This window comes from Sus scrofa, chromosome Y, assembly GCF_054392235.1.
Source record: "Sus scrofa isolate SSC_HxYL_T2T_F1_AM1 chromosome Y, Sscrofa_HxYL_maternal_Yorkshire_Landrace_v2.0, whole genome shotgun sequence".
NCBI classification, from domain to species: Eukaryota; Metazoa; Chordata; class Mammalia; order Artiodactyla; family Suidae; genus Sus; species Sus scrofa.
Window position 1 is genome coordinate 6,849,651 of NC_139402.1, and position 23,088 is coordinate 6,872,738.

General features: G+C 44.6%; 1 protein-coding gene across 6 annotated transcripts in view; it reads right to left on the reverse strand.

Moving 5' to 3' along the window:
* The window catches only part of LOC106506881 (pseudouridine-5'-phosphatase-like), a 744,469-nt gene that overhangs the window by 94,390 nt on the left and 626,991 nt on the right, over positions 1-23,088 (reverse strand). Inside the window, exons 10-13 of one of the 6 annotated variants that reach the window (XR_014836067.1) lie at positions 13,827-13,917; positions 13,100-13,418; positions 10,809-10,889; positions 4,141-5,055 (exon numbers count right to left, since the gene is read on the reverse strand). The gene's annotated coding sequence lies outside the window, so the exon portion shown is untranslated. Of the gene's footprint in view, positions 1-4,140; positions 5,058-5,633; positions 6,545-10,808; positions 10,890-13,099; positions 13,419-13,826; positions 13,918-23,088 lie in introns of those variants that run through there. The other 5 variants (XR_014836066.1, XR_014836026.1, XR_014836024.1 and 2 more) reach the window with 5 other exon arrangements.

A 23,088-nucleotide genomic window follows, 5' to 3' on the forward strand; every position in this document is an offset into this window, starting at 1 on the left:
TATGCATTTATTATAATATAGAATTATAGTATATATAGTATGCAATATAGAAGAGATTATATCTATATTGTGTTATATATTACATATTATAAGATAGTCTATATTACAATATACAGACGGGGCAGAGAGGGAGACTTATGTACAGACATATATATGGGTTGTATGTGTATAAATGGTGCATTCAGTTAAAAACATCAGCAACAAGCCTCTAACATGCTTCTTTTTCTTTTTCTTTTTTTTCTTTTTTTGCTATTTCTTGGGCCGCTCCCACGGCATATGGAGGTTCCCAGGCTAGGGGTCCAATCGGAGCCGTAGCCACCAGCCTACGCCAGAGCCACAGCGACGCGGGATTCCAGCTGCATCTGCAATCTACACCACAGCTCTCGGCAACGCCGGATTGTTAACCCACTGAGCAAGCGCAGGGACCGAACCCGCAACCTCATGGTTCCTAGTCGGATTCGTTAACCACTGCGCCACGACGGGAACTCCAACATGCTTCTTTTTCAAAGAATGATGACCTGACAATGGCCCATAAAGGATGGCATCCATTCCCTCTCATTGACCCAGGACATCTTGTGTTCTCTTTGTCAACATCCAATTTCATCCTACTTTACACAACATGAAATAATTTCATCACCCCGCCCAGAGAAAGGAAGAGAAAGCCCAGAATGGAAAGTCTGACCATGGGGAAGAAAGAAAGAGATTTAGCAAGAATAGAATGCTACCACGGCCAAGGACATAGGTTTGGTAAATGCAGGGAAAATTGGTACCTACACTCCTGCAACTGACTCTGTGAATGAAATCAGTGCATGCGTTTTAACATATGTCCAGGATCCCCAGGGACCCGGGTACTTAGAAAAAACTTCATATTTTCAAATAGGAAGATCTTTGCTATTTGTTGCTCATTACAGTGTTTGCTGATATACCAGAAATGACATTTGAACAGAAAAAGAACACAAAATGAATGAGAGGAAAATAAAGAAATAATTAATTGGATATTTGTCATGAAACTTGAAGCTTATGAGCAACCATGTCACAGGAGGAAACCAATGGATGCAGTTTTCCTCATGTCCTAAACAGGTGGTTTTGAGAGGATAACATGAGCTGTGTGATCGTGTGGAAAGAGGCCATGCCGCTGGGGGAAGAGGGGTGAAATGGGTCTTGCAGCTGGTGCAGGGTGTGGAGGAGAGACTGGTATGGACAAACTTGCCATAGTTTCTTCCTGCCTTCTTTATGCTGAGTTTTTAAAACATAAAACTAGTGTGAAGTCCCCTGCATGCCATTTCATTTCCTTCCTTCTATTCCCACAAAACTCAGTTTGCTTTTAACAGTGTCTGGGATCACTGAATTGTCTTATCATTCTAATACATATGTGTGTGTGTGTCTATCATCTACATGTCCCGTTGTATCAACTATCTATCGTCTGTGTCTTTAACACTATCAGTCACCTATCATCTATATTTCTGCCTGGTTCTATATCTATCATCTTACTAGCTCTATCAATTATCTATCTATCTATCCTTTGTTTAACGCAGTGAATTTTATTACATTTATAGTTGTACAATGATCATCACAACCCAATTTTACAGCATCTCCATTCCCAACCTCCAGCCCATTCCCCCATCCCACAACCTATCTCCTTTGGAAACCATACATGTATCAAAGTATATAAGTCAGTATCTGTTCCGCAAAGTTCATTGTGTTCTTTTTTTTAAATTCCACTTGTAAGTATGTGATGTTGATGTTTCACTAACTTCACTTGGCATGATCATTACGAGGTCCATCCATGTTGGTGAAAATGCCGTTATTTCTTTCTTTTTAAGGGCTGAGTAATATTCCATTGTGCAGATGTACCACATCTTCTTAATCCACTCCTCTGTCAATGGGCTATCATCTTGCTACATCCATCCATCCTCTCTCCACAAGCGAACTACCCATTTTTAAAACTTAAGCAAATGGTGTCAGTCTGAAGGTCCCTTCTTTTATTCGCAATTCAACTTGAGACTTGATTCAGTTGATATTTGTAACACCAGCTTATTCATTTTAGTTATCATTAATTATCCCAGTGTGGGTGGTGTCTGATTTGTCATCATTATGAGCAAGAAACACTCTTGTCCATACTCTGCACGTGGCCTGAGCTTCTGTGGAAGAGACAGCTGGCTGGAGGGGAGAGGGCATCTTCAACTCTGCAGACGCTCTGAGGAATCTTTCCAAAGTGCTCAGTCCACATACCCTCTAATAGTGTGGGGATCCCTTTGGCTTCATGATAGCCTCGATGCTTGAGACTATCTGACAAATGTTTGCCCAGACTAAGGGAGTCTTATTGTTTTATTTTAAATGATTTTTATTTTTTCCATGATAGCTGGTTTACAGTATTCTGTCAGTTTTCTACTGGACAGCAAAGTGACCCAGTCACAACATACATGTATACATTCTTTTTCTTACATTATCCTCCATCATGCTCCATCATAAGTGACTAGGCACAGTTCCCAGGGCTATACAGCAGGATCTCATTGCTTCTCCATTCCAAAGGCAATCATCTGCATCTATTAACCCCAGATTCCCAGTCCATCCCACTCCTTGCCTCTCCCCCTTGGCAACCACAAGTCTGTTCTCCAAGTCCATGATTTTCTTTTCTGAGGAAAGGTTCCTTTGTGCCATATATTAGATTCCAGACATGAGTGATATCATGTGGTATTTGTCTTTCTCTTTCTGACTTACCTCACTTATTATGAGTCTCTCATTCCATCCATGTTGCTGCAAATGGCATCATTTTGTTCTTTTTTATGGCTGAATAGTATTCCATTGTGTATATATATCACAACTTCTTAACCCATTCATCTGTCGATGGACATTTAGGTTGTTTCCATGTTTGGCTCTTGTGAATAGTGCTGCAATGAACATATGAGTGCATGTGTCTATTTCAAGGAAAGTTTTGTCTGGATACATGCCCAAGAGTGTGATTTCTGGGTCATACAGTAGTTCTGTATTTAGTTTTCTGAGGGATCTCCATACTGTTTTCCATAGTGGTTGTACTAATTTACATTCCCATCAACATTGTAGGAGGTTTCCCTTTTCTTAAGGGAGTCTTATTGAGGTTTCAACTTGAATTTGTCTGTCCATAGTAATGGACATAAGATGTCATTGTGTAATTCATTTCCTCTTTTCTTTTTTCTTTTTCTTTTTAAGGCCACATCTGAAGCATATGCAAGTTCCCAGGCTAGGTGTCAAATTGGAGCTGCAGCTGCAGCCTATGCCACAGCCATGGCCACACCAGATCCGAGCTACATCTGTGACCTACCCTGAGGCTTGTGGCAATGCCAGATCCTTCACCCACTGAGCAAGGGCAGGAATCGAACCTGCATCTTTACGGATATTATGTCAGGTCTTTAACCCGCTGAGCCACAAGGGGAACTCCCAATTTCCTATTTTCTATGGCGTTTTTCTCCACTTCTCCTTTTTTTGATTTGTGGAAATACATGCTTGTGTATACTTGTATGCATTTTTATAAATATGTATATCATTTACATATACATATATTCTTAAAGATATGAGTATATTATAATATATTCTGGATACTAATCAAAAACACTTGAGGTGAAGCCTTGACACATTCTTGGCTTTTCTCTCTACTGACAGTACATTTTTATTTTTAGAAATAGTAATCACCTTAGTGTTCAAATTAATTGTCTTTGTTTTAAAATAACTGGGTCTTTTCCTGTTTTAAGTTCAGGCAGGAATCCTCCATCACAATGCCACTAGACTGGCTTTCGTCTCTTTCTTGCACGGCGTGCCTAATCAGGCTTTTCCTATTATGCCTCTTACATAATGAAGCAGACGGGATGGCCATTTAAGATGATAACCAGTATTAAAAGCATGTTCTGTTGTTTTTCTGGGTTGAGCACTTTGGGCTATTTTTGGAAACGACTGCCCCATAAACACCCAGATCCTCATTATCACATTACACAGATATATCAGGATGTTTTCAAAGTACTTTTAAATCATTTTTATTCGTTATTACCCTGCACCCTCGCTTTTTAATTGGAAGGCATTGCCTCTCAGTACTAAATTCCTAATGAAGTCCCCAGATGCAACCTGCCCCCACCTTTTTTTTTTTTTTTTAATAGCAAGCCGACACCATTTGAAGGAGGAATACATGCTTTTTAATGGTGTTGTTCATGTTGGTACAACTAGGAACCAATCCCTGGATCTCAGAAACATAAATTCCACCCAAGCTTGTTCTAGAGCTTTCTAAATGGGGGTTATTGCCTTTGACAAGTCTAGGTCTTGTGAAGCAAGCTTTAAAAAAAAACTCCCTTTGCTGAGCCTGAGGATGCTGTGGTGGAGTATAATGCAACACTACACGCTAGAGGATAGGACAGTCACAGAAAGACACACTGGTCTGGATCCACTTAGACAAGGAGCTGAGAAGACTCAAAACCAGAGAGGGAGAGAGCAGACTGGTGGGTACCAGGGATGTGGGGAGGGGAAAAAGGGGAGTTAGGGTTTCACAGGCATGCAGTTTCAGCTTTGGGACATGCGCATTCCAGAGAGCAGTGGTTGGGATGGTGGCTCAACAGGGTGGATGAACTTAGTACCGTTGAACCGTACAGTTAAAAAGTTACAATGGACATTTTTCAGTGAGGCTTATTTTCACCCCGACTGAAATGTGTTTCACTCCCTTTACAGCTGATCAACGCAGCGTCATCGTCCACAAGACAGTGTAGGTGAGCAAAGGAAGAAATGATACAGTCTATAGGCATAATTTCCATTGGCCGTTCCAGCATCTTTGTGCTTTCTGCTGCTTGTTTGGATGGAAAACACACATGAAAGCAGGTCCCCATGCCAAGCTCTTTCCTAGGAGTGTTTTTCCTACCAAAATATATTCCACATGCAACATGGTGGACACTTATGGTGTGCCACATGAGCTTTCGATGTATTTCTATATCATAATGTGATGGCTACTGTAGCCATTGTTGGCATCTCTATCATGCTACATACTTACTTTTTTTCAAGATATTTTCTTGCTGTACGGCACAGGGAGCTGTGTCCAGTCTCTTGGGTTAGAAGATGATGGAAAATGGAAAAAAAAAAAAAACAACAAAAAAAGAATGTGTGTGGGTGGCTGGATCACTTTGCTGTACAGCAGAAATTGAAGGAACATTGTGAATCAATTATGACTAAAAAAAGGCAGTTCGTGTGGACCTTCCTACACTGTAGGTGGGAATGTAAATTGGTCCAGCCACCATGGAGAACAGTATGAAGCTTTCATCTTTAAAAAACTAAAAATAGAGATATTATATGATCCAGCAACCCCACTCCCAGGCACTTATACAGAGAAAACCATAATTTGAAAAGATATGTGCACCCCAGTGTTCATGGCAACACTATTTATAACAGTCAAGACATGGAAGCCACCTAAGTGTCCATCAGCAGGGGAATAGATAAAGAATATGTTGTATGAACATACAATGGAGTACTACACAGCCATAAAAAGGAATGACATGACGCCCTTTGCCACAACATGGATGGATCTAGAGATTATTATACTAAGTGAAGGAAGTCAAAGACGAAATCGTATGACCTCACTTGTATGTAGTCTAAAAAAAATGATACAAATGAACTTGTACGTAGTCTAAAAAATGATACAAATGTTATTTACAAAACAGAAACAGACTCACAGACTTTGAAAACAAACTTACAGTTGGTTGCCAAAGGGGAAAGGTTGAGGGGTAGGATGGCTTGGGGATTTGAGGTTGGCATATGGACACTACTGTATAGGAAAAAGATGATCACCAGGGACCTGCTGTATAACACTGGGAATTCTATTCCATGTTCTGTGATAACCTACATGGGAATGGACATAGGTATACATATAACTGAATCACCTTGCTGTACAGCAGAAATTAACACTGTAAATCAACGCTGCTTCATTAAAATTAAAAACAGTACTTTCTGTGGCATAGTTATAGAGCGGTGCTTCAAGAAGCATAGACCAGGTAACGTGAAGACAGTCATTTGGGAGTTACTTCCTAAAAGGACAAGTTGGAGGAAAGAAAGGCACTGTAGCAATGTTCACAGCTGGCCAGCATCGTAGAGCTTTTCCACTCCACTTTCAGATTCCTGGCTGCTGAGTAGAGGGGAAAACAGGTTAATAACCACAAGAAGATTGTTGATCAGCAAAGAAGCTGAAGAGCTGGATCTCCTGACCTCAGGTTTACAACCTGCTCCACCTTCATCCTCAAGAAGCCAGTCACGCCTCTTCTGCCACGATATTGATCGATTTCTTGTATCTTTGATGAGATGACATTGGACATCACATCCATTATTTTTGTCCATAACATCAATGACGAGATTGAGCAGGACAAGTGTTCCCTAGCCTACTTTTTTTTTCTTTGATACACAATACTTAATTTGACGATGCTGATGGTCTCACACAGAAGGATGATTTTGGCAAGATGAGTTTGGGCTTGCTTTGCATGGGGCTTCCAAAAACTGCACGCAAGTGTCTGTGATACAAAAGGCACCTGTTCAGGGAGTTCCCCTTGTGGCGCAGGGGAAATGAATCCAGTTAGTATCCATGAGAATGTGGGTTCGATCCCTGACCTTGCTCAGTGGGTTAAGGATCCAGCATTGCCGTGAGCTGTGGGGTAGGTTGCAGATGTGGCTGAGATCCCAAGTGGCCGTGGCTGTGGCTGTGGTGGGGGCTGGCAGCTGCAGCTCCAACTTGACCCCCCAGCCTGGGGACTTCCATATGCCACGGGTACAACCCTAAGGAGCAAAACAACAACAATAAACAAACAAAAAAAAAAACTACCACAAAAACAAAATGTGCCTGTTCAACAATTGCTAAAATCTGCTGCTCGGCAGATGATCAAATGCAAGTTCATGATGGGAACCTGGCCACACGTTCTTTGCCTGGAAAAGTCCTTCTGAAGATCACATGGTATTGCGTACTGCCTGCTGTTTTTCCCTTTAAGTCCTGTTGTGTCCAGGACAATGTCCAAAAGACAGTGTACAGAGCTGCTCTGCCATCATGCATGTGCCAGCTGATCCCACACACCACATTCCTTTTATGAACATCTCAGAGCAAAGATGATTCTGTTCCCAGCAACTTCAATCCAACGGGTGCCTCCCTCAAAACTCCCAATGGAAGAGCATGCAGATTGGTAGCTGGGAAGCAGGGAAATGCAGTTGAATCAAACAAGGTCATGCATGTGAAACTATTCCATAAGCTGGAACCCGTGGACTTCCGTGACACTGAGGAGTAATGCTGTGACTACTATTAAAATCTCTACTTGAGAATAAAATAATGGCATTTGCAGCAACATGGATGCACTTGGAGATTCTCATGCCAAGTAGAGTAAGTCTGAGAGAGATGACTATATGAAACCACTGCTCTGTGGAATTTAAAATACGGCACAGGTGAACCTCTCTGCAGAACAGAAACAGACTCACAGAGGTAAAGAACAGACTTGTGGCTGCCAAGGGGGAGGGGGAGGAAGTGGGATGGACGGGGAGTGTGGGGTGAGTACATGCAAACCATGACACAGAGAATGGATAAGCAATGAGGTCCTGCTGTCCAGCACAGGGAACTCTATCCAGTCTCTTGGGAGAGACCAGGATGGAAGATAATATAAGAAACGGAATGGATCACTTTGCTGTACAGCAGAAATGGACTCAACACTGTAAATCAACTATACCCTAATAGAAAATAAAGTTAAAAAAAAGTATTGCCCTCAGACCACCCCCCTCCCCAACCCCAGGAGTGGGATGAATATTACACCCAGGTCACATATTATTTTGAGCATTTATACAGGAGGGCCAGTATCGGTGAATGATTACAAAGGCAGCCTCCAGATACATGAATGTGCTTTTTCTTTAGAGTCTATACACTTGGTGACAGAAAGAATTTCACTTGTGTTCTGCTCCAGAGGTAATTTCTCTCTTAAATCATTCCTAGTGAAGCGTTTTCGTTACACAGGAGTCAGTCATTTGGAGGAAACAATAATACCATTTACACAATTCTTATTAAGGTATCACCCTAATAAGTTTCTAAGAAAGATGATGGGTTAGGGGAAGGCGATTTCTAATTGCTCAGAAGCTCTTGAACTCCTGTGGGCTGCAAAGCATTGCTGCGTGTTCCACAAAGGGGCTCATGGAGACATTTCCTTCTGCTCTGGGTGCTCCAATTTTCAAACATTCTCCTATGTCTGTTGCTAAAACATCTTCTCTAGCCCAACCCTGTCATCCCCAGAAAGAGCGCCCGCAGGCAGTCACAAGAGGAATTAAAGAAGAAACCCCCGTCCAGAGAAGGCACATATGTTTGGCAAATGGCATCCATAGCGTCCAGGTAATGCATTTGGCCAGGCTGATGTGAAATCTGTGTGAACACAGTGTGAACACAGCCGACAGGAAGGTCCAACATCGAGGACATCCTTGTTTCCTCATTTGCCGAGAACTGGCTGTTTCGCTGAATGTGAAACAGCCCTGGGATCTGAACGAATCGTTTCTCCAGTGGTTATTTCCTCAGCGCATATGCTACATTGTAACACTGTGCTCTAAATAAATGTAACACACGATCTTAGGGCGCCAAGGTGTAACAGGAAGAAGGAAGCATCTATAGGAGAAGACCAAATTCTCTTCATCTGTTCCTATCCATGCCCCTACATGTGTTTTCCCACGTATAAAGGGGATGTTGGAAAGATGGGATCGTGGCTCTAAACATTTAACTTCGTCCCTTTGCTGTACAGCAGAAACTGGCCCAATATTGCAAATCAACTAGACTTTCATAAACAAAAATAAAGTTAAATAATTGCTTTGTTTAAGCTTGGGCAAGTGTCTTCAGAATAAAAGGCAGGGATGGATATGGAATACACTGACGGATAGGAAAGCCTTCGTGGTAGAATGATGGGAACTGAATGGGGTCTGAAAACAGAAAGAAAAGGGTGTTGGGAAGTGTGGTCCCAGCTCAGTTCAGTCCAAACCACCCAGGCAGAGACTGGATGCTGGGATGGATAATTTGATGGGTCAACATGAGGGGACCACAGGTGCCCAGGTACCTGGCTAAACGTTCACTCTAGGTGTGTCTGGGGGAGGTATTTCCAGAAGAGACGAGCATGGGAATCAGGGGGCCCTCCCCAGCATGGGAGGGCGTCACCCCCTCCCCATCCTTGAGAGCTGAGGAGAAGCAAAGGCAGAGGAATGATAAATGTTCTCTCTGCCCAAGTGGACCAACCTGCCACAATGGTCTTCTCCTACCCTCACTCTGGGCGTTACACCATCCACGTTGCTGGGTCTCAGGCTTTGCAACTCACTCATCTCTGGCTTGTGTCTATCCAGAGGACTGTCTTTTACCCAGAGGTGTCTGGTATAATTACTTCCAGGACCGTCACCCCACTTTTCATCCCTACAGCGCCTCCCCTATATTTTCTCCCTCACCTTGTGAACTCTCAGGGCACTCCCATCCCACAAAAGAAGGAATCCCATCCCACAATGAAAGCTACCTGCCCCCCTCAAGGCTCGAGAAGTCTGTCGTCCACTCAAGTCTTTGAAACGCTATTAAAAATAACAGCTCAGGGTTTTCCATATAATACCCAAGGCAGGACTTGTGGAAGGCTTTGCAGACAGTAGGGGATATGAAAAAGCAGAACCCACAGACCCTGCCCAGCAAGAACCTCCAACAAGGTATGCACGAGAGCTTGTCAACTGGATTTGATTCATGGAGTGATGGGAAAAGACATATCCCCCAGTGTTCACAGCAGCACTATTCACAATCGCCAAGACATGGAAACAACCTAAATGTCCATCGACAGAGGAATGGATAAAGGTGATGTGGTCCATATGCACAATGGAAAATGACTCAGCCATAGAATAGAATGAAATCATGCAATCAGGCCATTTGCATCAACACACCTGAACCTAGAAATGATCATACTGAGTGAACTGAGAAAGAGAAAGACAAATACCATATGATATCACTTATATGTGGCATCGAAGGTACGACACAGATAAACTTACTCGTAAAACAGAAACAGACTCACAAGCAAGGAGCGCAGACTTGTGGTTGCCCAGGGGGATGGACTGGGAGTTTGGGATTAGCAGGTGCAAACTACTGTGTATAGGACGGATACATAACAGGGTCCTACTGAAGAGCACAGGGAGCTATACTCAATATCCGGTGGTAAAGTGTAATGAAAAGAATACAGACATGCATGCATGCACAGGGAGCTATGTTCAATATCCTGTGATAAAGTGCAATGAAAAGAATACAGACATGCATGTAACTGAATCACTTTGCTGTACAGCAGAAATGAACACAACATTGTAAATCAACCATAATTTAAAAAGAAAAACAATCACCCATCAGCAGAACCTATGAGTCTCATCCCCGGTATAAAGATGTCTCTAAATTGCATCGTTTCTATGTATGTACGGCGGGCTTCTTAAGACCCAAACACCCCAACGCTCAAGGGCACAGGCCAGGAAGGGCAGAAGGACACCCCTGCATGTCCACTGTGTTTGATGGGCTTGCTCTTCAATCCAGCCTGTATCCTCATGTCTTGCTAGTCCTGCAGGTTGAGAGGGCCATTTTCATGGGAGGCTGGGGAGCTGAAGGAGGGAAAGATCCCTGCCTGGATGTACGGTCTCCTGAGAATTACAGAGTGTGTGTCTGTCAGTGTATGTCACACGTGCAAGGTGCACACAGCCACAGGGGTCCACTTAGAGTTCCACAGATGTGGCCTCGCCTCCCTGCCTAGTCTGCTCGGCACCTGTGTCTCCACCTGTTGGGAGCAGCTCCCACTCACCTGTGCCCTTGTCTTAGGCTTGTCGGCTGGTCCACCAGGCTTGTGCTCAGATGCACCTGCTCCATGGATGCTGAGATGGGGCTGAGAAGTGTCATAGAAACAGATATAAGTCAACAGAAAAGATTTATATATTTTATTTTGTCACCTCCCTTGAAACGTTCTTAGTCTGCTCTTTCCCGCTCATTTTCATTGTTGTCGTGGTGACTCTCTTTCGACTAACATTCCCTTTGGGGAAGAGACAGTTCCCCTACATACACACACACACACACACATACACACGCAGGAATCAGGCACAACCCAGGGCAATGTCCACCATGATTTTATTTATACTCACTGGTCCTCATTTCAAAAGTCCCTTTTACCAACCTTTCTCATCAATAAACAGCGTGCAATGCAGCCAACTTTTTATCCTCTCTATATTTATCTACATATTTTATTTTTAACAATTTTTAATCTTTAATGATGACTAATGAGCCTGTTAAGATACGAGTGGATATGGAGTCCCTTTCTGGCACAGCAGGTTAAGGATCCAGCATTGTCACCGCAAAAACTTGGATTGCAGCTGTGGTGTGGTTTGATCCCTGGCCTGGGAATTTCCGCATGCCACAGGCAGCCGCCCCCTGGCCCCCCCAAAAAAGGATATGATGGTGTGTAATTGAACATAAAGGTTGAAATATTTCCATTCTAGATCCCGACCCCACCCCCAGGATATTCTAGATATATCAGTTATTTCGTAAGGCTTCTTGTACATTCTATTTTCCAAGGCATTGTCCAGATGCCTATAGAAAACAGAGATAGTACCTGAGCAGAAACATTTTATTTTTTTCTAGGGCTGCACCTGTGGCATATGGAAGGTCCCAGGCTAGGAGGTGAATCGAAGCTGTAGCTGCTAGCCTACACCACAGCCACAGCAACGCGGGATGCAAGCCACATCTTCGACCTACACCGCAACTCACGGTAACACCGGATCCTTAACCCACGGAGCGAGGCCAGGGATCGAATGTGCATCTTCATGGATACTAGTCGGGTTTGTTAACCACAGAGCCACAACGGGAACTCCCAGGAACATTTAAAAAAATGTACTTTGGCATCTCACTAAATACACAGAGATTGAGTCCAATCTAAAAATAATGTGGTGGTAGTTTTCCTTTCTGTCCCTTTGTGACTCCATTGCTTTATAATTTTGAAGCCATTCTCACCAGTAACAAAAGGAGGAATTTTTTTGGTGCCATTGTTCGCTTTGCTTAAAACACCCTTTTATTCATTTAGTGTCTAAATAATTATGCAGGGCTCCGATGTGGAGGGCAGGGCATCTATCCAAAACAAGGCAACTGTTGGCCCCTCTTTGCCACCAGGGGCCTTTCTTTGCTTATCTAATCTTTTGGCACCAGTTAGCAGGACAGACCCTCTGAATGACTCCAGGCTTTCTGGAAAAACTGCCTCGCCACAGCCCAATTTCACTAGACCCCAGGCTGATGGGAGACCACAGGGGTCACCTGGGCTTCACGTGTGGGGGCCAAGCTCTCCTGATGCACAGGTGTGTGGAAAGATGCCCCAAAGCGGGGGTGTCACTCAAGCCTGAAATCAAGGCAGCTGGGGAAAATTAACTGGTCACTTGACATTTAGGAGATGATCTGGAGTATTGATCGGTCAACCAGCCTCGTAGAGAGACAGGTATTGATCCCGCAGGTGCTGATTGATTTTTCACCTGTCTTTCTCTTAAGACAAACAAACAAAAACAAAACTCGGCATCGAAATAACTTTGTCTCGTATGCAAATGATACACGCGTGAAAGACTGCCAGAGTGAAATGCTACGCGGAATTCCAATCCTTTGCATTTGTCGGATTGTTTCTTTGCTTTCTGTTTTTGCCTTTTTCTTTTTGCGGGCTGCACCTGCGGCATATGAAAGTTCCCAGGCTAGGGGTTGCATTGGAGCTGCAGCTGGGGTCTACAGCACAGTCATGGATGGCAACGCTGGATCCCAGCAGCATCTGTAAGTGTAACCTGTGCTGCTGCTTGCGGCAATGCTGGAGCCTTAACCGCGGAGCAGCCAGGGATGGAACGCACATCCTCAAAGAGATAATGTCAAGTCCTTAACCAGCTGAGCCACAACGGAAACTCCCTGCTTTATGTTTCTGAGGAGGAGGATCTGTGTTCAGGGCTGCAACTTCCCTCTCCTGGCAGGTTTGGGTTACATGGGGCAGGTGCTCACATAATTATCAAATGGAACCCCGGGCTGTCACATTCATGGCTCTGCCATACATTCCTAACAAGTAATACTTCTTCTCACCTTTCTCTGCTGACCACGGAATTCTTCTGTTGGATTCTGCCCTAATACGAGTCTCCAGGGACTAGAGCAGGTGCTTTCCAGAAGAAGGCAGTGGTGGGTGTTTCCAGAGGCTGGGTGGAGTGTCCTAATGCCGGTGTGGTTTCAGTGTGGAGGATGCAGCTTTCCTGAGGCGGACTTAATGGATCTCACGCCCCAGAGCACATCTGCCTCCTGGGGTCCCCTGGGCTCAGAACTGGGGCAGCCCCGTTGCCCCTGGAAACCCAGCTGGCGTCTGGACATCACAATGGGGTGTAGTGCCTGTTCCAGAGATCCTGTCCTGCTGGCGGGAGAGGAAAGGGCTGATGAGCACCAAACATTTCCAAGCTTCTCCACGAAGGAGAGGGCAGGTGAACTGGTATGTGCACAGTGCAAGCATGTGGTGAGATTTAAGACTCCAGGAGGAAGCAGGGGTGACGGGGTGCCCAGCAGGGTGGCAGTGGTATGCTGTAATCAGAACTGTGGGAACACTGCCCGTGTCAAGCTCAAGAAGGGCTCAGGGGTGAAAGGGGTGAGAGATGAATAGTTCATGAGTCTATCTGGGGAACCCAATGTTTTCATCCAGCTTCAGGGAGGGGAGAAGGGCATTCCAAGGATTCTAGGGGGCATTCTTGGCCAGGAAAAGGAGGCAATAAGAACCCTAAAAGCTGCAGGCACCCAACCCTGCATCTTTTTACAAACCCTAACAAACCTCAGTGGCGTCCAGTGGGTGAAGGGCTCTGAGGTTGCCCCTTATCTACTTCTTCTGAGGCCTGGGCTGATCACCACACAGCTCATTATCTCTAAAAGACAAAGGAATTCCACATTCAAGATTAAATCAAAACTCTTTTTTTTTTTTTTTTTTGGCCGCGCTTCCAGCATGCGGAGTTCCCCAACCTGGGCCACATCAGTGACCCAAGCCATAGCAGTGGCCAGATCCTTACCCCCCTGAGCCACCAGGGAACTCCTCAAAACCCTTTTAATCTCATTCATTCACTCTACTATACAGATGAACCTGATTCCGGAAGTTCCAGAAGCATTTTCACAGCCTGTAGGCAAAGCACATCACCTTGGCTTGGATCCCTACCCATGGGGGCGGGGGTGGGAGGCGTGGCTTACGCAGCCCCTGAGTAAATCCCCAGAGAGGCAGCGCATCTTCCGTGGATGCGCAGAAAGAGAAGGACGCACTCGCTCTCAGGCACTGAGTCGCCTGTGCTTCAAAGATCACGTTTGGCAAAGTGATTTGTTGCGCTGCCTGGCGTTTGAAGGATCCTGAATAGCTTCGTTTTATGGGGGAGGAGAGAGGGCAGCTTTCCTGGTCTCCCTGTTAAGCAGAGCGATCCTCAGGCTTTTAGATTTCTTACGGCCTCCTTTCTCCCCCAGCCAAGAATGGCCTCTGGAATCCTTTGAACGCCCTGCCAGTTGCAAAGGGCCCTCATTTTCATGGATGCACTTCAATGAGCCCATTCACGGCTTTCCCACAGCCCAGAATGCCATCCGGGCGCGCCTGCTCGGGTTTTGTGAGCTCTCGGTGCCAGGAAGAGAAGAGGCACAGGGCTCCTCTTGGCTCTGGATGGCATTCCTGGGCTGGTGTGTCATGGGTTTGAGACAGTGCCTGAAAGAGACTCCAAGGGAAAGCCTCACCGCCCTGTACCCCCCCCAAACAGAGTCCCTAACCCACCTTAGAAAGGAATTTTCTCTGAAAAATCTCACAGGATGGAGAAAGCCATTATTCCAGAGTTAGCACTGCTGAGCACAGTGGTGTTTACATGGAAAAGGAACCGCAACTTGTAAACATCCTCTGTCTCTTGCAATTTTATGTCCCAAATTATTGATGGAGAGGGTAGGGCCTTCATTGCATAACCAAGCCCACCTAGTCAAAAAAAAAAAAAAAAAAAAAAAAAAAAAGCAATGTCTAGACTTTCCAAAAAATTATCCCTATGTTCATCAAGTCGTGGGAATGGGGGGAGCCTAGCATTTAAACCTTAGAGCCACCATTACTAGAAAAATAGCTTATTCATTCTTTTGATCATCCGAATGTGCTGTGCTCAGTGGCTAAGAGGGAACCACTGGTAAGGGGCACCCCCAGGGGACTTTGACAATGTCTGGGGACATTTTTCATTGTCTGACTGGGAAGGAGGAAAGGCCAGAGATGCAGCTAAACATCCTACGGTGCCCAGGACAGCCCATCACAGCAAAGATGTATCAGATCCCAAAGGCCAGGAGTGCTGAGCTGGAGACACCCTGAGGCTGGTGAAGGAAGATTCCTCAGTCTCTAGGAATCACTTTGACAGCTGACACTGAGAAATCGGAACTCAGTTTTTTTGTCTCTGTTGAGAAGAGCGTGATGCATGCAAAAGGAGGATCATCTAGAAATCCCTTGTAGTTAGTGGTTGGAGATGCAACAGGTACCTTTTAGTGCCTAACACATGGATAACTATGCAGGATTAGGGAAACTGCGTTTTCCGCCTAAATCCTCTCTGGACCCCTCCCCCATACCTCCACCCAGGGCAGAGCAAGCTGGACTAAAATCTGATCCCCTGAGGCTAATGCACACTTTGTCCGTTTGCTCCGTTCTGCCACACCCCGTCTTTCTGTTATGTTCTTGTGGTTTGTGGGTACAGCTCTTCCCTGTGTTTTCTTGGTTGCTTTTGAACTTGTGTAATTTTAGCTGATACATGGATGCATTACTTATTGTAATTCTTCTGAGGGCTGATACTCTCCCCTCTTCCCAAAGTATCCCTGGACTGTTAACATGTTTCTAAACTTCTTGTCTCTATATGAAGAATTCTAGCACATCGTTTTGTATCTTGTTAGTGAGAGGTAGTATGGCTCCTTTAAAGCTCATAGACTTTTTTTTTTTTTTTCTTTTTAGGGCCGCACCTGTGGCATAAAGAGGTTTCCAGGCTAGGAGTCCAATCAGAGCTACAGCTACCAGCCACAGCCACAGCTATGCCAGGTCCAAGCCATGTCTGGATGGCCACAGCTCAGGGCAATGCCAGATCCTTTAACCCACTGAGCGAGGCCAGGGATCGAACCCTCAACCTCGTGGTTCCTAGTCGGATTCGTTTCCACTGCACCATGACGGGAACTCCTTATAAACGATTTTAACTTCACATATGATAGCACATTGCTACCTATTCCAGAAGGAGTGGGCGCTAATTGTTTAAGGCATTGCATCATTTCCTGGCTATGCCTATCAAGGAGTAACCTGTTGACACGTCATCCAAGGCCACATGAAATATGGCTGATGCACCTGTGTCATCCTTGACTGCTCTGACCTCTCCATGCACATCCTCTGTTGCACTGAGACTGGGGAAACTCACAAATAAATGAAGAAACAGTTCTTTCAGAATTTTCTGCTAACGTTCTCCCCCACAAAATGAGCTCACTCACCTGTCTTTACCCAGATGCTACATAGATTTGAGGTCCAACCCACGATCACTGCTTTCTGGTCTTCTGAGCTCTGGTGAGTTATATTCCCTTATGTGGCCCAGAGGATCACAAAATTTCAGTTGGAAAGCCTTTTACAAGCCATCTGCTTCTGTGACCGAGGAGGGCCCTATGGGGCTCCTGGGCACAAAAGGCTTTCTGTGTCCCCCATTTCTTGCTCTTGGGAAATGGGCCTCCTTCAGCCTCCATGGCTTTCCCTGAGTTTCAAGGGGCAGGTTCAGACAGGTGCTGGTCAGGGAAGGGAGGAGAGGCAGATTCTAGGAAGGAGCCATCAAAACACAATAGTGCAGCCTTGGGGCAAGATCCTGGTTCCCTCTCAAGGGATACACTTAATGACATAGGCATTTTTTCTTTTTTCTCTTTTTAGTCAAAGCTATAGCCACCAGCCTATATCCATAGCAATGCGGGATCTGAGCTGCGCCTGTGACCACCAGCTCTCGGCAATGCCGGATCCTTAACCCACTGAGTGAGGCCAAGAATCGAACCTGTGTCCTCATGGATCCTAGTCAGATTCACTAACCACTGAGCCACAATGGGCAGTCGTGACGTAGGCATCTTATACACCTAAGAGAAGAGTTATATTCCTTATGCTTCTTGTAGACATGAGGACTTTAAAACTGAACAGCTTGGAGCCCTTCCTTGGGCTTCTCCCTGGCTTTACTGTACCCTAAACACATCACCTGTGAGCTCAAGATCAGGCACCCTGAGCACAATGGCCTGTGGGTTGAAGATGACGAGCACATGATGTTTTTCAGGAACTTCCCTAGTTTGTTCTCATCTCTGATCAATATACCCTTTTCCCCAGGACTGGAATTCTAGGCGATAACCCAGGAGACCCCCACCAGGATCAGGCCAAGATATCCTGACAACCAGCTTCCATGACTAAGATTCCCCTAAGGAAAGAAGAACGCATGTTTGCCCCAATCCTTATTCTTATCTGAAATCTTGCTTTTCACCTTTTTACTATAAAATTCCCTAGTTCTTTCCAATGGGAGGCACAGTTTTTAAGGTCTTAGCCAGCTGTGTCCCCCTTTGCCTGGCAACGCCATAAAAGCTATTTTATTTCCTCCTTCACCCAAAACTCTCTGTGTTTCTGTTTAGCACTGGCAGACAGAGGCTGAGTTTCAGCAACACTTCTAGTCTTTCATTCAACGGGCGCAAGAAAACCCATCAAGACAATGTTACCCCATTGTCAAATATCAGGTTTCGTGTTGGTACCTTTCGTCCCAAGTTTATGTTCTGCTGCCCTGCTCAATGGCAGGGATGGTGTTGCATCTGTCTTCATATGCGGCTACATCGCAGTGAGCTGAGCATTTGATATGGGTGTGGATCCATCAGACACAGCGCACGTTTTTACATATGTGCTTTCTTCTTTTATGGGTGCTTCCTCGAGAAGGAAGTTACCTTACAAACCTCACGTGTTTAGAGGGATTTGGAAAGAAGTGGTGAATTTAGCCATCAAATGTCAAGTTCAAAGTGGGGATGCAAAAGAACTCTCTTTCCAACCAAGGCTTCTTTGTCTTGGCAAGCAGATTCATTTCTCCTGCTGTGGAAACCACCTTCATTTGCATCAACTTTTCCTTGTTTCCCAGAGGCAAACAGCTGGAAGCCACTGTCATCCTGAGATATACTTGCTTAAAAGCCTGCATCCCTTTTACAACCCCTCCCCAAATGATTCCCTTTCTCCCAAACCCAGCTACTTGCATTTTCCGTTCTGACCCTCATTGCTTCACTCAAAGGCATTTAGTGATGACTCATGTCCTTATTTCTAGAGCGTTGGGCTCCCTCTTGCCTAAGAGTTATCCTCTTAGATGACATGTGAGTTTTGACCCATTATCTTGTGGTCCTCATAGAGAATAGAGAATGTGTGACTCAGCTATGGTCCTTCTGGTGTCTCATTTTCTGTGTCTTATGTTTTGGTACTTGGGGCTGCTGAAAGCCTGAGAACTGGTCTGGGGGAATCGATGTTAATTCATCCAGAAATTTGAAAGTATTCTTTAGCTTCCTAAGGGACTATGGTTTCAGCTGATGCTCAGCCCAGCCTCCAGGCATCCTAGATTCCTACCTCACACACTCCAGATCTTCTCTCTCTTGAGGAGCCACAGGAAGGAGGTATGTGAATTTTCTCTTTCTGCTCATGATGGTTTGTTCAGTGGTACTCTTTCAAGAGCCTCAAAGCAGAACCAAGCTTTCAACAGCCACCCTCAGAGGGGTCACTGGGGAGTTACACGACCCCCATGCACATTATTATTCTAGAAATTTAGCTTGAGGTTAGGCAATTTAAAGTGCTTTTCAGTCATGTCATCTGCTGGTACATGGATGGACCTACAGATGATCATATATATCCAAGAAAGATGAAAATTCTAAAGGGAAAAGATAGATGCATCCCCATGTTCACTGCAGCCCTAGCCAAGAACAAGAGCCAAGACGTGGAAGCAACCTAAATATCCATTGATAGACAATGGATGAATAAGATGTGGTCCATATACACAGTGGAATATTACTCAGCCATCAAAAAGAATGAATTAATGCCATTTGCAGCAACATGGATGGACCTAGACATGAACATACTAAGTGAAGTCAGTCAGACAGAGAAAGACAAATATCATATGATATCACTTACACGTGGATCTAAAAATATGATGGAGTTCTCTTGTGGCCTAGGGGTTCAAGGATCCCTGGCCCAGGAACTTCCACATGCCATGGGCACGGCCAAAAAAATAAATAAATAAAAATAAAGAGAAAAATATGACCCAAACGAACTTATCTCTGAAACAAAAAGAGACTCTCAGATAGAGAATAGACTTGGGGTTGCCAACGGGGAGGTGGGTGGGGGAGGGATGGACTGGGAGTTTGGGGGTTGCAGATGTAAACTATTACACAGAGAAGGGAATTCAGTCTCCTATGGGAGAGCACAGGAGACTAACTTCAATATCCTGTGATAAACCATCATGGAAAAGAATAAAAAATAAATAAATCAATAAATAATGCTTTAGGAGGAGGAAAACCATTGAAAGTATGAACATTTGCAGCCAAACCTCACTCTGCTGGGAAGAAGTAGCCACAAAGATGCACGAATCCCCAGCAGCTAAGCTGTGTTCTCACCAGTCCTGCATACCTTGCTCACAGCACGTTAAAATGCATGGCTTGTAACCTCCCTGCAAACAGTTCCACCCAGGAGACACACTGCCACTGCTTGTCCCCTTCAGCTGTTGACAGAGACATGCCTAGGTGGATCGTTTATAAAAATACCAACAAATAGAGTGCATACAGATTCTACCAGGATGCTGGTTCCCTCCCGTGCCCTTCTCCACGGAAGGTACACCTGTGGACTCTTGCCTCCGTTCACACTCAGTGCCCCTTACACAAAGGCATCAACCATCTCTCTTAAATATTTCCTTTCCTTTTAGTGCGTGTTCACCACCTGAGACATGAGCGTCGCATTCGCAGGTGCAGGGATCCGAGACACACAAGGGATGAAGAAAAAGAACATGGCATGATGGCTCCCGATCTTGCTGGCTGAGCCCCCAGTTTAAAATATGCCTGCTGCTGACAGTCGAAAATGGGCTTTCATGACGAAGCTTCTTGGTCAGTTACATGGGCTCTCTTCTTTGTTCACTGGGTATAAAGTCCAGGTTGATAGTCTGTTCGTAGAGTGTCTCTTAAGTCTCGCTTTAAACAGGAGACACCAGAGCCTCTGTCAGAATTCTCCTCGTAGGTATTACACATGTGGAGTGGACTTAGGGAGGTGAGTGACAACAGAAAACCACACAGAAAGGCAACAGCCTGCCATCCCCAAGAACTCCGATGTAGGATATGCAGGGCTTGTTCCAGTTCACACAATACTGAATGAATTAAGGACTTTCCTTTCTCTGGAGAAAAAGACCCCCAAACCAGCTAGGGAAGTGACCTACTTCCTTGCCGTGAAAGACATGGAACTGAAAAGGTTCTGGTGACAAGGCCAAGACATAGGGTTTCTAGAAAATACACAACTGGACCCTAAAAACTTTACCTACCACACTATCGCTGTGGAATGAGCACCCCACAATTAGATGCCCCAACGTGATTTTTAAACTGATGCAGAACAGAGTAAATTCTGATTAAGTATGTCCTACGAAATTGCATGTACCCTGAGATGAAATAAACTGACCACCATGGTTAGTGAAGGCTATAGTTGTAAAGTAACTTGGAAAATATATGGAATAGGAGTTCCTGTTGTGGCTCAGTGGTAACGAACCTGACTAGTATCCATGAAGACGTGGGTTCGATCCCTGGCCTCACTCAGTGGGTTAAGGATTGGGTGTTGCCGTGAGCTGTGGTGTAGTTTGCAGACATGGCTCGCATCCTGCATTGCTGTGGCTCTGGCGTACGCCGGCGGCTACCGCCCCAATTAGACCCCTAGTCTGAGAACCTCCATATGCCGCAGGTGCAGCCCTAAAAACACACACACAAAAAAAATTGACAAAAAAATTTGCATTGACTTAAAAATCCATAAACAATTATATTACAATTGGTTCTTTTGGAAAGTATAATCATTTATTTTTCTCAAAATCCACCAATTGATCAAAGTCCAGTAATGGGATTTACCTACAATTACTAGCCTTGCTATTATTAGTATTCAACATCTACTTAGTGTTAAGAAAAATAGCCTAGAAAGCCATGCATTTTTCCTAGAAAAAAATTATTGTTAAAACAGCGTCACGGAATTTGGGGTTAATAGATGAAAAACTATAGACTTTGGAATGGAAAAGCAATGGGATCCTGCTGTACAGCACTGAGAACTATGTCTGGTCACTTGTGATGGAGCATGATCATGTGAGAACAAAGAATGTATATATGTATGTGTGACTGGGTCACCTTGCTGTGCAGGAGAAAATTGAGAGAATGCTGTAAATTAGCTCTAATGGAAAAAAATAAAAATCACTATTAAAAAAAGTCAGCTTCCTCAATCCATATAGAAGAGAGGGCAAATTAAAAGATTAAAATCCAATTTTCCACTCCCAACAAAAAAATGAATGGCTCAAAATAAAAAAAGCAGGAAACCGCTTACATAATAGAATAAATGAGTTGTAAAAATAGACAAAATAAATGTAAGTCATCATGGATTTGGGGTTGCATCTTCTCATATCTTCATTCTCAGAAGAGCAAAAGAAATAGCATTATTATCATAGAATATCCATTAATTAATTAAAGATCCAGAATCTACATAACTTAACAAAAGTTCAGAAAGACTGATTACCCCTTCTGTCTATTTATAATTACCCCGGAGTGCTTTTTAAAAATTTATTTAAAGTAGTTAAGCTTCTTGTCAGCCTCTTGGGTAATCTAAAGACAGATTAATCTTTCAATTACAAATATAAACATCTGTGTCAGGAGAAAAAACAACATTATAGTTTATGTGTTTCTTCTGTATTTAAGGTTAAGTAGAAGTCTATTTCTTTTTCTTTTTTTTTAAGAGCTGCACCTGTGGCATGTGGAAGTACCCAGGCTAGGGGTCAAATTGGAGCTACACCTGCCGGCCTTGTACCACAGCCACAGCAACGCAGGATCTGAGCCACATCTGTGACCTACACCACAGCTCACAGCAACACAGCATCCTTAACCGACTGAGCGAGGCCAGGGATTGAACCCTACATCTTCATGGATCCTAGTCAGGTTTGTTAATCGCTGAGCCACAAAGGGAACTCCTAGAAGTCTATTTCTTTTTTTTTTTTTTTTTTTTTTGTCTTTTTTTGTTGTTGTTGTTGTTGCTATTTCTTGGGCCGCTCCTGCGGCATATGGAGGTTCCCAGGCTAGGGGTCCAATCGGAGCTGTAGCCACCGGCCTGCGCCAGAGCCACAGAAACGCGGGATCCGAGCCGCGTCTGCAACCTACACCACAGCTCACGGCAACACCGGATCGTTAACCCACCGAGCAAGGGCAGGGATCGAACCCGCAACCTCATGGTTCCTAGTCGGATTCGTTAACCACTGCGCCACGACGGGAACTCCAGAAGTCTATTTCTATTTTGAGAACATTAGCGCCTTTTTAAAAACACGCCCAACTGAATTCAATCTTCCATGTAGTAAGATGATCTGTTAACAGAAACGAGAACCAGTTCCAAGAGGCAGCATTTTCCAAATCACATACTGAAAGAAGATGCCGTAAGCCACTCCCAAGACTGAGCGAAACCAGAGAGACTGGATATGGTAAAATGGAGATGAATGGATTTCTTGTGATCTACCATCTAATGGGTGAATACGACAGCAAACAGCTTCCCACACCAGTAGCCATATACCAAGAATTACTCGCAACAGTACGGAAAGGAGAAGCAAGCTGCCTGTGTGCATTGTAGGGAGAAAAAAATCTCACCCATAAACGCCTCTCTGTGTACAGCACAGGAGGTTGAAGTAGCTAAGAGGGACGCTTCCATAGGCTGACTCCTAGGACAGAAGAAGGAGCAGGTGCACTCTGCAGATTCCAGGTACCAGATATGGGTTGCTCCAACATCACTGAAAAAGCGATCCTGAGCCACTTCGGAG